The sequence below is a fragment of the Heliangelus exortis genome, chromosome 1 (assembly GCF_036169615.1).
Source record: "Heliangelus exortis chromosome 1, bHelExo1.hap1, whole genome shotgun sequence".
Classification (NCBI taxonomy): domain Eukaryota; kingdom Metazoa; phylum Chordata; class Aves; order Apodiformes; family Trochilidae; genus Heliangelus; species Heliangelus exortis.
In genome coordinates, this window is record NC_092422.1 from 10061301 (window position 1) to 10077101 (window position 15801).

A 15801-nucleotide genomic window follows, 5' to 3' on the forward strand; every position below is an offset into this window, starting at 1 on the left:
AAAGACTGTCTAAACCATTCCCTTGGCCTAAAATCAGATGAATGTTTCTTTTTATAAGTAGCTCACATATGTTGGATATGGAGTGATGTGCTTGTAAACTACTGGTTTTACCACATGTGTTTTCTTTCACTTTGCTCAACACCATGCTGTGTTTTTTTTCCTTTGGGTAGAAGATCCTTGACTCTGTTCTCCTGTCTATTTGTGAAATAAGGGATTCTTGATTCATGTTTGTACAAGTGAAAAAGAACCTTATTGTCCCACATAATCAATCATTCCTACTATGTATTTTAGGAAATTCTCTTTAAATCCATCTGAGTTAAATAACATCTGGACAAAATAGTTTCCAGCACAATCACTATCTGGCAGCAAAATGGAGTAAAATATACTTTTGTATATTCCATGGTTGCTTTTGTTTGTTGGAAATCCCAGGTTGTTGGGTGTTTTTTTTTGTTTTTTTTTAGTTAGTGAAGAACATGGGAGACAAAGGTTAATTTATTACCTGTCAAATTTGGTTTTTGTGGGGTTTTTTTTCCTTTATTCTTCACTGTAGACTTCCACACTTTCCAGGTCGTAAATAAACAGAGGGGAATAAAAGGATTTTCCCATTTTTAGGATTTATTAAGTCGTAAAATTAGTAAAGTAATCATATGTTCAAATCAGTGCAGGATTTACAGTTTATGCTGTCAGAGAAGGTCACAAGCTGAATGAAATTGACATTGATTTTGAAATATATCTATTGACAAGAATCTTAGGTCTTTAAGTCTCTCTTGCATTTATGTGTTTGCCTGAGAGACTTCAGTGAAATGTGCCAAATTCACATTTGTCGGAGGATTCCCATATGGATGAGCAAGTTTTACTATTAATAGCAAAAAGAAAAATGTAATTCTTTATAGGAATTAGGCTTTATTCATCAATACAAGTTAATTTATTTTTTCCCCTGAAATTTATCTCATTTGAAAAAGTAACCATCTGAAAAATTTTGATGACTGAAGGGAAATTAGTGTCATATGGTGCCCCAAGGCTTGTCAGTGGAAAGTGAAGTGCAGGGGAGGCTACAAAGAAGGAAGACAGCAGAGCAGGGTGTCCTGGAGAAATGGGGTGAGGAACACTTTCTTGTAAGACCAACTGCAAATGGTGCTTGGGAAAAGGAACCAAGATCTGGCAGGGACATTTCCCAGTGGCCAAGTGGACACTTTCAGCTGCTGATGAAATATTGCCCACTGCCACCTCTTGGGAGGCACTTTCATAAATCATAGAATGGTTTGTGTTGGAAGGGACCTCTAAAAGTCATCCAGTCCAACCCCCCTGCAGTAAGCAGGGACATCCTCAACTAGATCAGGTTGCTCAGAGATTTGTTGAGCCCCACCTTGAATATCTCCAGGGATGGGGCCTCAACTATCTCCCTGGGCTGTTCCTGTTTTGGAGCAAACAGACTGCTGGGGATCTGGGGCCGGGCTGGCTGAGCTCCGCACCTTCTTATGGCATGCTCAGAAAATGTTTTCTAAAATGTCTCTCTGTCTCTCTATGTAATTAACCACCTGGGGAGGCCTTAATTGCAGAGAAAAGGGTGGTCTCCCAGTAATACAGTGTTTCCCTTTGGGCTTCATTTATACCTATCTTCCAGTAGTTTTTCTGGTACAAAAGGGAGCAAACTTGGCTCCCTTTGAAAAGCTCTGATTCCTGCTCGACCTGGCAGGCCCTGCTCCCTCTTGCACACTTCATCTGTGAGACATTGACAGAACTTTCCTAGAGACAACTTTTTAATTATTTTTGATAAACCTGTCTTTTCCCGACCTGAATTTAACAAGGATGCTATACCCATAACATCCACTATTTGTTGAGCAAATTCCACTATTAACAGCATTTCCACCTCTTTCATAAATTTGTTAGGAAAACAAGGAGAAAGTAGATGGCAGATGTTAGCTGTTGTACTTTTGTGTAGTGCTACTGATGGTCTCCAGACCACCATATGTGATGGCTTAGCATGACTTGTCTGGAGTCATCTATCCCTGTTCATATTGGAGAAAACATGAATCACCAGCAGTGAATTGGACTCTAAGTGACTCCCCTTGTGTGTGCAAGTTGGTTGCAAGGTACTGAGCCCAAGTCAGATGTGCAGCTCTTCTTCCTTCCTCCTTAGTTATCTTCTTTGGATGGATGGACCTCTGTCCACATTACTTTTTTAGTAGTACCTGAGGCTGCTTTAACAGGACTTACACTCACAAAAGTAAACACAGAAATGTGTCTGGTCCTTAGATTAAAAGATGCATCAGAAAGTCAGAAATGGACTCCCCTTTATAATAAATGAGATCTTTTTTTTTTTGTTGTGGTGATGTTTTGGGGGAGGTTGTTTGGGGTTTTTTTTATTTTCCTTCTGGGGCTCTTTGGAAGAACAAAAATGCATTTCTTCTCCCAGATCATTGGTTGTGTCATTATGTTTTCTGAGCATCCAGGCTGAGAGTTTACATTTTTTTGATACATTTCTAATGTCTTGCAAGGCTGAAGGTTTCATTCAGTTCATGTATTCAGGTAGAATTTCTCTGCTTAGGTTTAAATTGGATGTCTCTGGATTTCATGCAGGATGGTCTCTTGCCTTAGCAGAATTTTACTAATGGAATGGTTCTGCCTGAAATGGGAGGAAAATGCTCACTTGATTGCATTACTTTCTCACATGAAGCAAGCCAAAATCATATATTCTATTTCACAGACTTTCTTAAAGACTCTGTAGTTGGGATGAAGAAAGGTAATTGTGAGAGTTACCTGCTTGCTTTGCAAGCATGAAAATAGCAGTATATTTCCCAGTGAAGTGCAATTGCAGGTTTGAGGTGATCTGTCTTTATTCTTTTTCTGTAACTGGACACATCTTCTTCTCTTCTTTTATTTCTTTCTCCTCCTCAGTATCTTTTGTTTTCTAATCATTTCAATGTTAACACTTAAATCTATCTGCTCATGTGTTATGCTAATTCACTAAAAAGAGGAAGCTAGAAGTGGAGAATATTAGTGGAGCTTGAGTTATGGAACAATACAGAAAATAGATTGTCTATTTTTTCTGCCCAGATTTTTTGTAGATGACTCCTAATCCTGGTCTGACAGCTTTACAAACTCCAGTGATTTTGCTTTGTGATTTTATGCAAACAGCTGCTGGAGTTATGGAAGTCTGATAACTCAAAAAGTAAACCATTCTGTGCAGGATCTGCATCCTCATGTTGTGTTGACTGATTTTGAACTGTCCAGAATATGAATACTTTCTGGTCTGCTTTTCAGCGTGCACGTGCAGTTTGATGTGATTGCTGAATCCAGGCTACAGCTCATTGACTTTTGCGTTCAGCCTCAAAGTGGCTGTGAGCACACAGTTTCTCACCCTGAGAGGTTTCTGAATGCACTGTTGCAGATGCTAGGTTACTTATTCCTCCAACATGGAAAGCCTCTGCAAAACAGATCCAGTGCTGAGGAGTTCAGTTTGATGGCAATTGCTGGGCCAAGGCATCTAGCAAGCAGAAGAATGAGCCAGAGCATTACAGAGAGTACAATTCTGGCAGCAGTCTAAAATGTTATGGTTGGAAGGAAAATTTATCTGTAGAAAGAGATGACCCCTTCATCCTCTTAAGATACATAATAAGTTCATGCTTTTAAAGCAGAGGCTATGTGGGCTGTCCTTGATGAGGGCATGCGATGCAGCCTCTAAAGTCATTTAGCAGGTTTTGAAAATATATCCACAGTATCCCTCTGCTCCTCCAAACTCTGTTTAAACTCGCCACTGTAGATTCATTCAGATATTTCCTTTTAACTTTTGTCATGTTGGAAAACTTGTCTATTCAGAGCCTCTCTATAAAGCCTCTATAAAAATAGTTACTACTAAGCATGGTCAGAACTTCAAATCTCTTCAAGAGTGAAAAAGCATCTGAAGACAATAATACTGTGACAACAGCCTGAGCCTTTCAAGGTCCGGGTCACGTAGTGTAATTAATGAAAGAGAAGTGGGAGCAGAGTGTTGGCTTAGTGCAGCTAATTTTTAGCCAGCTTGATGCTATCAGAACAGTAATGGTGCCTCTCAAGTGCCTTGCTTTTGTCACAAGTCAGTATATACAAGCCTCATCAATCTTCCTGCTGGGGTGCTTGAGCACAGCTCTGAGAAGGATGTCAGTAACCATGTAGGGGCTTGTAATGAAGATAAATTGGTAAATCTGATGTGAGTGTCAAATACATGGGCTGAATGAAACATATTGCTTTCTATTTACTGTAAGTACACTACCAGGGTACAACAAACTGTGTTATGTGGTATGTATTTGCATGCAGTAATTAGAGGGAAGGATAATAATCTGCTGTAATTGTAGCCAGAAAAGAATTCAGATTTCCACTCCTTTAATGGGAGGTTGTAATTGTGAGGGAAATTCCAGTGGGTGGACCACCATTTTTCCCACTTGGAATTTGGTCTGCAGTATCACAGAGGAAATTGCTGATGGAAACTTTATGGCCACAGTTTGTGAGGAAGAGGAGGGGCAAAAACTTGAAAAGTAGAATATGAAAATAGCCCTGCCTCTCAGTTCTTTCCATAAACACCATACTGTTGTCTCAGTATTGGACCACTGCTGTGTTCTCTGCCATCCTTCCCTTTTCCTCCAGCATCTCCCATACAGGAACTTAACAGATTTAACATTGTTTTGCTTTTGAGCCCATTCAGTGAGGCTGTAGCCTTTTTTTGTAGGGATGCCTGAAGTCTGTGATCCTCTGTGAGGGTCACTGCAGAGTTTTCTGAAGAATATAGGCATCCGTGGGACAATATGCTCATGTATATTTTTACAGGAGAAGTACAAAAGCTGAAGTTCATTTGGTTTACGTAGCTGAAGAGTACTCTACAGAACACTGATGGCTTAAATCCTGGATTATGGATCCGTGTAAGCATTTGTTTCATGGATCTTTATTATTGCCTACATTTGGCAGGGAAAGCTGCATTTTTTCTTGGTGACATGTTGGTGATGGGTTAAAAAAGAGGCAGTGTGTCTGACTGAACATTTTGTCTGAGGTTTAAATGGCTCCAATGGCACGTGCCTTTCTCCCTTTAGCATTGAAGCCTATCAGATGATTCAAGGGAAATTAAGAAAATAGGTAATCAGCTTGAAGTTAAAATTTATTACTGGTTGTGCTTGCTGGAAATAAGAGAACTATTTTTTATGATTTTGAGGACATCTGAAAGGATTTTTAATGGAACATTAAGTATGTAGAGACAATGGAAACTGTAGCATGAGGTCAGCTTTGAATGGTGACATATTGAGCGTGAATGTCAACTTCAAAATTGGGAAAGGGAGAGGGAGAGGGAGAGGGAGAGGGAGAGGGAGAGGGAGAGGGAGAGGGAGAGGGAGAGGGAGAGGGAGAGGGAGAGGGAGAGGGAGAGGGAGAGGGAGAGGGAGAGGGAGAGGGAGAGGAGAGGACAGGACAGGAGAGGACAGGACGGGACGGGACAGGATAGGAAAGGAAAGGAAAGGAAAGGAAAGGAAAGGAAAGGAAAGGAAAGGAAAGGAAAGGAAAGGAAAGGAAAGGAAAGGAAAGGAAAGGAAGAAAAGAAATAGTTCTAAAAAAAATCCAAAGCATGTTCATTTTGTACTTCCTCTGTGTGGTTTTTCAGCAGAGAGTGAAAGCTCTTGAGGGACAGGTCAGTGTGGTGGTGGATCTAACAGAGACCCCAGGTTCTGGCATAGGAGGCACATGCTGAGCTCACTCATCCCACGCTGCAGATTTCCATCCTGCCCCCTGTGTTCTTCAGGAGTTGTTACTCTGCCCAAGCTTTCTAGAGATGCATAGGCTGCAATTGTCCCCCATCCCACCCCCCTTCCCTCTCAATTATCATTATTTTTTTACACCAGTTTGCTGTTTTCCAAAGTAGCTAACAGCTCTCCAAAGGAAAGAGATGACCGGAGGTTAAAACTCTCTTCCAGAGACAGATTTGCATTTGACATTGCACACTGCTTCTCATGTGTATTCAGGCAGAAATTCTTACACAGCAAAATACAGGAAAAGTCCTGGTGAGATTCATCTGTCTGCAGTGATAAGTTTTATCCTCAATTAGACTTTTGTCTCTAACTAATGTGATTCAATAAAATGAAGAATTATTAAGTGCATCACTGAAAATATTACTAGTTCAGTTGTTATCTGAGTAGCCCCTGTGCAAGAGAAATGAACAGGAGTTTTAAACTTCAAAATAATTAAGGCATGGGTTTTTTACAGATTATTCTCTTTTCTTTGATCATTTCAAATTTCAATTTCTCCCAGATGTCCTTTTCTTACAGATAGCAACTTGAGAAGTAAGGCAGACAACAAAGTCTAAGCATTGGGAAAACTGAGTTTAATAACCTTTTTCTTCATGCATTTGGAATTTTAATTTTGTTTTCTTATTAAGTAAGAATAAAATTATAACATCAAGGAAAAATAATTTTGATTTTATAAAAAAGAAATAAGAGTTTTGTGTTTAAACTCCTTAACATTCCGTGTTAAATTCAGGTAGCAAATAGGAGTTGTACCCAAAACTCTGATGACATAATATGTACAAAAGAGAAAGGGCCATATTGGGTCCACATATATCAAATCATTTCAGTTATTTGATGAAACACCAGTTGCCTTGAGAGGCTTGATGCACAAAGAATGTCTACAACATTTCCACAAAATTTGAGGACTTTGAGTCAGTCCTTAGGATGCTTGATTTGCTTTTTTGCCTTATGCTTAAAGTTGATTTCAGTCTTTTTTAAATCTAATTCTTTTAACTCTCTCAAGATTAGATAATTTTTCTTAAAAATGTTTTGTACATGTAAATACCAGAAAGATGCACAGGATAAGCACACTACTGACAGCTCAATTAGTGCATCATTTATATCCAAGTATCTGATTCTGGCTTCTCTTAGAGAATTCTTAACACATCCACCTACTCTGATACTGTATGGAATTTCTTACAAAGCAGCATTTTAGTCCAGCATTAAAAATCTCTCACTTGTTAGGTCAATCCATTCTATTGATGCAGGATACCAATAGTAATGAAGAAAAGCAGTCCTCTTTTCTATGTTTAATGAACTTCCTAAATCAAAAATCTTAACTCAGTATGCAAAACTTTGGGGTTTGTTATGCATGCTTGACAAATACAGATTTTAGTCAGTTTATAGACCTCTTATAGATGTATTGTAAGCTTCTGTTAATTTATTTGGATATTTAAAAAAAACAACAAACATAACTCATTTAGTGTTTAGTCATTCATTAGCTCATGGAAGAGATTTGATCTTCCCAGTTCATCAATATATACAATGACAAATTCACCATGTACAGTGGAATACTGCCCCAGTAGAGATTCAGCAAAATCATGTTTCATCAAACAGTGAGTCTGCTTGAAGGGAAAAATAGATATTATGATCCAGATTTAAAAACGTATTAGCTATTTAGATTAGAAGTTGACCCAGTATAAAGATACAGATAATTTTGCAGATACTAATTCAGGTTATATTTTGAATAGCATGACACATCAGAGTTGTCTAGGGTTAGGTTTTTGATACACACACAGCTGTCTACTACAGCTACTGTGTCTCATTAGAAAAAAATACATTTCTGATTGCCTGGAGCTTTGCCTTAGTTAAGGAGTCATTTGCGTATCTCTGGAGTTTGCAGAGAGGTTGGAGCTTGTATTGCAGATTTTATTGATCACTGACTTGAACTGCTGGGTCATGAAATGAAGAAATGAAAATCTGCAAAGCACAGCACTGTCAGCTTTTTCACGGTGAACATCAAATGCCTCTTGTAGGATTTCCCTTGTGCACCCACTGCAATTGAATAGCAGGTCTTGGCTTTAGGCACCCCATTGCATGCAAGACTGGAAGGAGATAATTATCATATCAATCATCATATTGGCATCATGTACTGTCTTATTAGGCATTTTCCACCTCTTTTAAATGCATAAGAGAGAAAGTGGAATTCTTTCAGGAATACAATGAAGCCTATGGGATGCCACCCTGCAAGGTCCTGAGCATCTCCTTGGAGCCTAGAGGTGCATCAGCTTTTTCTTTGTCCCTCTGGACCTAGTAAGAATCTCACTGGACTTAGCACTGTGCAGTTATGAAGTCAAGTAGTTCAAGAAAGTGGCCTTTTGGTTAACTAGCATTGTGTTAAGACACCTATGATGCCACTGTGGAGAGGGAAAAGTCTTCATTATTATCCTGGGGGCTAGTTGAGTTCCTTGGCTTACCCTGAGTGGTGTGCTTAGTCCAGCTTCAGTAGCACTGATTTTCTTGAAATTATCCCTGATAATACCCAGGATGAGCGAATCAGACATCAGCGCCCGTGGCTGCATTTCCCCAGATGTCTGGAAATGGGTGAATGAATACACTAGAGAAAAATAATTTAAAATAAACCCAACACCTGTTTCTTTTACTCTGCTAGCAGAACTTTAGGATAGCAGAGCATTAGATCAATGGAAATGAGATAGACAAGTGTTACTAAAACACCAAACATTATTTTGTCATTTGAAAATTAGGTCTGCACCCATGTGTTAACTGCTGTTGAAATAGAGAGGGATATATTAATGGTCTTCCTTCTGGTTTTATAAATCATTTCTCTTGCTAAGGTTGTGCAGGCAAATTCTGTGGTTAACCTATACCAAGTTCCTTTTTTGTCAGGATTTAGGAATTTAGTCTAATTTTGCTTTCTCACTGACGGATTAGCTCACAGATTAACTCAGGGTTAGCAGGTTTTTTCTTTATTGTATGTATCTTAAGATCCGTAGCTCTCTTTTTTATAGGCTGGAGCCCACCTACCAGGCCCAAATTGGTCAGATACACCCTTTCAGGGTGACTCTTTTGCCAGGCTCCATGCTTGGTGTGACAAAGAGTTATTGTGAAGGACACGCCGCGTTGCTAAATCTTCACATTTGTTTTATGAATGTACCAAAGATTTAATCTTCTGCAGAAGCAGCATGAAATCTTTCACGTGATTTTAATCTATTTGAGATGTACAGAGCCTTTGTGTTATTCGAAGCATGGCTGCTTTAGTGCTATATCATGGTTTTTTGTAGCATTTGCAATACCCATCAGCTGCCAGACTGTTAATTTATTTATGTCTGGTGCGTGTGTGAGCACACACACAGGCACGTACACACATTTTATGGAGGTCTCAGTTTCCTGTCTTCCCAGCTAGGACTGAGCTGAGCATTGGATCAAAGGCAGGGAGCATCTTCTTCCTCAATTAGCAATACATTGCAGTATTGCCCCTTTCTGGACATTAAGTTTTTAATGAAGCCATCGTTTAGAAACATACCTTTAAAGAAGTTTTGCTGTCATTTGACCTTTCTCTCAGGGTGATCTGTACTCAGCTGCTGAGAATTCATGCCTGTAATCTCTAAAAAAAAGTTAATTCTGAGGTATTTTCACAGCGTCTTCACTGGCTGCCACCCTTCATATGAGCCAAATCCAGCTATCCTGCAAAGCATTGTGTAGAGATCCCAACCCTAAACTTGCAATTCTTTTGACTTAAAATGGTTCCTAGGACACCCATAGCTCAAGTGGTCCCTTCCCCAGCTCATCTTCTGTTGTGAGCAGCCCTTCCGCAAGGGAAAAATTGAAACAATTCTTCCCTTTTGCAAGTTCTGTTAGATTTTACTATCTTCCCTACAGCTCTCTTTTCTCCATCATGGTGAAGATTATCCTTACTCGAGAGATCTACTGCCTTGTCAGTCTAGAGTCACAGCATCTGGATTTTGTCAGTGCTTCTTCCTCTGGTGTTTTCATATTTTATTCCACATTGTTAATGCTTGTGTTATCCAGGGTCCCATAATTTCTGGTATCAGCGATGTACTGAAAAATTGTCATTCCTCAAAACTGCCCTCACCACGTCGTGAACTCAGTGAGAACCTCTTCCTAGTTGACCTTGAATACACATTTTCTTTCAGTCTCATCACATCCTTTACATTCTTGTCACCATAGACTATCATGTCTTTCAGTATTACATATTTTCCCTCTTTATGTGCTCTTTTATATTCACAGATTGCCACCCTGTCCTTCCATCACATAATCCTTCAACATTCAGCACGAGCAAAAAAGACATACTAGAAGGAGTATGAAAATGTAATGCAAAAACATGCTAGTGTGGAAAAAGTGCTTATTTTTAAATTTTAAAAATAATTTGTTATGGCAAAAGTGCATGACTTTGTGAAATGTGCTGAAATAAGATTGGAGAATTCAGCACAAATTGTAACATGACACAAATTAAAGTATTTACTAGACACTTAGAGATAAGAAAACCTCTAATCAGGTTGAGAATCAGTTTAATACGTATATTTGACACCTTTTTTCTCCCTAAATATATTATCATGGAACCTAAGAATCCTAATGCTTTTCTTATCTTACTTCAGCTTGATAATAATCAGAGACCAAACAATTCTTTTGCTTTTTATGAAGATATGATTTACACAGAAAAGAACAAAGGCCCTGAAGCATCAAGTGCTATGAAATATGCCCTCAAAAGCAGTAATTTTCTTTTCCCAGGCTAACAAATTTCAGTTGTCAGGAAACAGATTAATCTCCTCATTCCAAAATGCAATATTGCTGTTTCCTAATCTCTCATGATACAGAGACCTTGAAAATGTTATCATAGCAGTTCTAGAGTACATTTTATGTTTTGGCAAAAAGTAGTACTTTGTTTGGCAAGGAACATTCTAAATATTCAAAGGAAAGGATTAACATGAATAATAGAGAGCAAAAATGTCAAGATCAAAATAATTATTTTTTCTCACATTCCCTGGGAAAGTAAAAAATACAAATACTAGTAATAGCAGTCTGTCACTCTATGGGATTGGCTTTTCTGAAGATCAGAATGTTAGCTTTAATTAAGATACTAACAAATATCTTAATACTTTCTGTCGTAACCTCAAATGTATTTGTTTTTCCCTGTGGATCTTGTTTCCTTCCACTATCCTTCCAAATAACTTATAAGTTATTCTATAAATAAAAATGTGTTCTTAATCTTCAAGGCAAAACTGTTATTTTTTTAAGAATTAATTGAAAAAAAAACCTGGGGAATTTAAACACAGTGTTTTATATTGCCACATTAAAACAACAAAAAAAGCAAACAGAAACAAAAAAAAAAAAAAAAAAAACAACCACCCAAAGAAACAAAAAAACCCCTGCAGTTTAATTAATGTTCAAAAGTTTCTAGACAGTCATAAGTTTTAGACTACACATTTTAGCTCAGCAGAGATGATGTGTTATGATGTGATATATCAAAGCATTCCAAAATGGCATGGCCTCTGCTGAAAGAGGGAGGTGCAGAAGGCAGTTAGATAAGTGCATTACCATATAGTCCTCATCCTCACCCAAACTTCTAGTGGATGTACACAAACTCCATCTCTGTACCTTTACACATATGTTTATGGGTTTAAATTGAATTCTACAGCCTTTTGGTTTGTTTTGTTACAGTAAGGGTCTTCTGCTATTTTTGTCACAAGCCACTGTATCACCCGAGTGCAGTCTTAACTGTAGCAGCACAGCCGGGGCATCTTAAAAGTAAAATAATATTTGCTTTAAATGTCTTCTCTTCAGGCATTTAATTCTCATAATATCCAACTCTCACTGTGAATGTATCAATTGAAAGCCGTGGCTCTTTTAATAAAAAGAAGTTTGAAGTGTACAGAAGATTTTGTTTTTCTGCAGCACTGGAGGGTGCCTGGTGATGGATCTCACCAGTGATGGGACACCCAACTTCCAGCAAGCTGCTGAGCTCCTGAAAGAAGTTCTTGCTGCTGCAGCTTGATGCTCAGCATGAAGCACTCATTTATCCTTCTTCTTGACGGATCAAATTACCCTGCTCAGAGCTGTAGGCTGTGTTTTCAGTACCTTGTATAGTTTTTGCAGGACTAATTTGGTATCCCTTCCCTCTTCTCCACTGTGTGCCATTAAGTGAGAGCTACCTGGGGGCTTGCTAACTTGAGAAACCCCCCACAGGTTCTCTGGGTGTGAAAAACACTCCACTGGTCCTTCAATGCCTAAACAGTAGTAGCTGAATAAACTATACATTCATGCTCTGTTTTCTAAAGGTTATTGAGCACACATCCACCAGACTTACATAGCAAAACAGGAATTGCATCTTAAACCTCACTTGATTGACAAACTGCCTTTGCCTCACTGAGCCTGTAAATAAGATTTAGATGTTTTGTCAGATCTGTAATCCATGGATTAGACCATGGATTAATACTTTCATTCCTAAAACTGAATGGACTTCCGGAGAACAACTGTATTTGTATTTTGTATACAATCTCTCGCAGCAAGCAGCAGCACTGCGGATGGTATCAGCCAGGGCTCCACATCACAAGTGAGCATCCACAGTCCTGACCCCAGCAGCTAACCAGGAGGATTAGTGTATGGGGCTGACATATCTGATCTCTGTGTGCCAAGGGATCACATCTCCTGTACTGATCCTGACAGGATGCACTTGTGCTGTTCAAGAGCTCCCATAAATCAGGAGCTTTCTCACACCCTGCTCCTTGTCCTGAGACAATCTTAAAAGCAAAGTAGCTCCTAAAACTTCATTTTTTCAGCCTCTTCCACTGCAAACCAACAAATTTACTCATTAGAGAGACTCTTTCTGCCTTTGCCATTTCTCTCCCTTCACCTAGTGAGGGCTAATTGGAGGCATATAAAATGGATCCAGGAGAACTCTCCTCTTTCTCCCATGCATGTGTTGTACTCTCTCCCTCTGATGTCTTGTACTAGCAAATTGGGCATATTGTCTCATGCAGTGTTTTACTGTCCCCCAGATCATATTATCTGCAGGGCAATCTCACAAAGGTTAATAGTATTACTGGGTTGTCTCTTGGTCTGACATTCTTGCTCATCACTCCTAAATCCAGTCCTTTTACCAGTAGTGTTAGACATCTCCGCTGCAGTTAATTGGATGCTTCTGGCTGCTGACTTCAAACCCAACTCTATAAATTGTAACTACTTGTAGCTGTTTGTCCCTGCTCTTAACTTTCATTTCACAACTGGGAAAAGTATGTGTGAGTTGATATAGCTGGCTGTTTAACCACACTCTTTGACATTTGCAATCCAATTATCAGTCACCTTGGCCATTCCTTCAGTCCAACTATCCTCCCATTGGTATGCCATGTGTCAACACCTACTCTGTATACTGCCCTAATGGGAAAATAAACAGTAAATTATGAGTCTATATAAATCCATTAAAGAGTTACTCTGACTCCATAAACCACGGAAGTGAAATTGAAGTGCATTATGCAGTTGCTGGTAAGTTGGAATTGTTGCTCTGTATTTTTAGAAGGTCCCAGCTCACTGAAGTCAGGCAGTAAGTATCTGCTATGGGCTTTGGTGTCCTCACAGCATGAACATGGACCTTGAAGGTTGTTCATGGTAAGATTTTCATACTACTCCTGAATAAATGTTTTTTTGTCAGTAGAAAGCAGTAAATTTATATTAATGTTTTTTTTTATTACATAGTTCCTTCCTTGGTAGAAAGTACACTTTACAGGCTCTACTTACATTTCACTGACCCTTTATACAGCAGTGAATGCCATCCTGTGGCTGCAAAACCAAATGCATGTTAAGGACTAATTCTGCAGAAGAATCAAAGTGCTAAAACTATTTCAAAAGTTGCAATCTTTTAAAATTCCTCGTGCACTGCAGGAGCAGAATGTCATCTTCTTATTATTCAGGCACATAAAGACCCCTTTCTAGGACTCTAGGCACCGTGTAATTAATTAATTATAATGGTTTTAATTGATTAATTAATATTAATAATGTGAATATTTATAATGTGTTCTGACTCTTGGGGAAATTAACCTTTTGGGACAGGATTTACATATTTTTTTCAATACATTTGGCATATTAAAACTTAGGGACAGCTTCTCCTGTTGTATCGTTACTTCCAAACATCCTTGTTCCTACATATTTATGTCGGCAGTGTGGTCTTGACATGTTCTGAAAATAATTAATGTATGTCACTGCTTGCAGGGTCACTGGCTATATGTATTAAAAATAGACCCAACTGGAAAAAAAAATCATGTTAAAGAAATTACCAATGAAATTGCATGTTGCTTTAAGTTGTTGCTTTAAAGTAAACAAAAGAAAAACCTTATTTGCCTGGTGGTCAAAGGAAGATTCCTCCCAGTTAGCTATAATTCATATGGTGGGGGTGGTAGTTCTCTGGTGCTAGACATGTTCTCTACCCTTTAATTAAAGGCTTACAGCTTTCAGGTCCTTGTTATGCAGCTGGAGCCCAGCGCTGGGCAAAAGCTGCATGAAAATTAAAATCAAGCTGAGCTCCAGGTGCAAACCTTTCCTCACCAACATCCCAAGGACAAATTGCCATTGATTTCCAAGTCAGTGGCTTTCACAGCTGCCCAGGTCCTTCTCCTCCAGGAAGGTACCTGTAATTCTTCCACTGCTCCCTTCAGCAGGGGACTTGTCTTTAGTTTTACCCTGTGTGTCTGTAGCCATGCAGCATGTGCAGCCCCCACTGGGGTGTGGTTGGAGATCGTGAGGATATTCAGCTGTTTGATGGAGTTTTGTGGAGGTTCAGCAGGGCTGAAAAGAGAACTGAGCTGACTGAGGGAAAAACAGTGACTGCAGTGAACTGGTCTCTAAATGTACACTTAGCTGCTTGGAAAAAACTGAGATTTCTTTATGTCAGGGAAGGGGTTGATGGCTCTCATCCTTTACCACCAGGACAATTATCTGAGTATGTTTCACATCTTTTGTCCTGGTCCTAATACCTGAGCCCTTCTGACAGGCTGATTTTTCAAAGCTGAAAACCGAATTTAGAAAAAGTAAAACTAAAGTCCAAAAATATGTGTTTAACTTCAAAATCAGAACCTACATGTTTTTTCCCTACAAACAGTCCAACTCTGATTCTTAGCCATTTTGTGAAATTGACCCCATGTCAATGTAAACTGGAGAGCAGATGTTTATAGGACACTTAGAATCAAAGATAAGTGGAGATTGAGATAATAAGGCTTGTCTGTGTTGCCTGTTAGATGAAACTGTGATTAAGTATGTCCCAATTAATGCTTATTATCTGTCTAAAATTAATTTGTCACAGAAAGTTGTGAAGTAGGCATCAAGAAGTCAAGCAGCATTTTTTCTTGCTAAAATCAAAGCAATTATTGATTTGATTTCATTTAATCTGGCCTGACAAAAACAGGGCAATAATGTCATTATGAAAAACTGCCTTGGGAAGAGCCCCAGCAATGAATCTCCTTATTCATGCTTCTCTCCTTTACCTTATTTTACATATTTTTCATCCTAATTTTCTGAATAAATTTATACTACTTCAGTATATTGTCCTCACCTGACTACAAAAGTCACTTTTCTCATACATGTAATTGCTGTCATATTAAACTCAAAGTTGTTCATAATGTCACTTTTCATGTCATTACTAATAAAAGAATCTTCTATCAAAAACTTGAATATCAGCAAAAAGTATGTCTTCATTTTTTTCATTGTAGATGATGCCACAGCAGTCTTCTAGAGTTACAGTTCATGTAGACCAGATAAATTTCAGAAGCCTAAAATGTCCCTTTTGGCCTTTTGCAAACTTAAAATCAAAGGATCAGAAATTTGGAACAGACTGTATCCCTTAAAGGTCTGATTTTATATACTGTCTACCTGGCTCAGAAATAAATTTTTTATTAATCAGGTTTTTAACTGGTAAGCTTTATTTTGAATATAAAATCATAGAAGCTCTATTTTTTTTTACCTTAAAAAAATAAGTTTTCCTTCAAATGTCAGAGACTATTGTGCAGGCTGTCAGCTATGAAACTATCTTTAA

General features: G+C 38.5%; 1 protein-coding gene across 11 annotated transcripts in view; it reads left to right on the forward strand.

Moving 5' to 3' along the window:
- FAT3 (FAT atypical cadherin 3) overlaps positions 1–15801 on the forward strand; it is a 402030-nt gene that overhangs the window by 270420 nt on the left and 115809 nt on the right. The window lies entirely within an intron of this gene.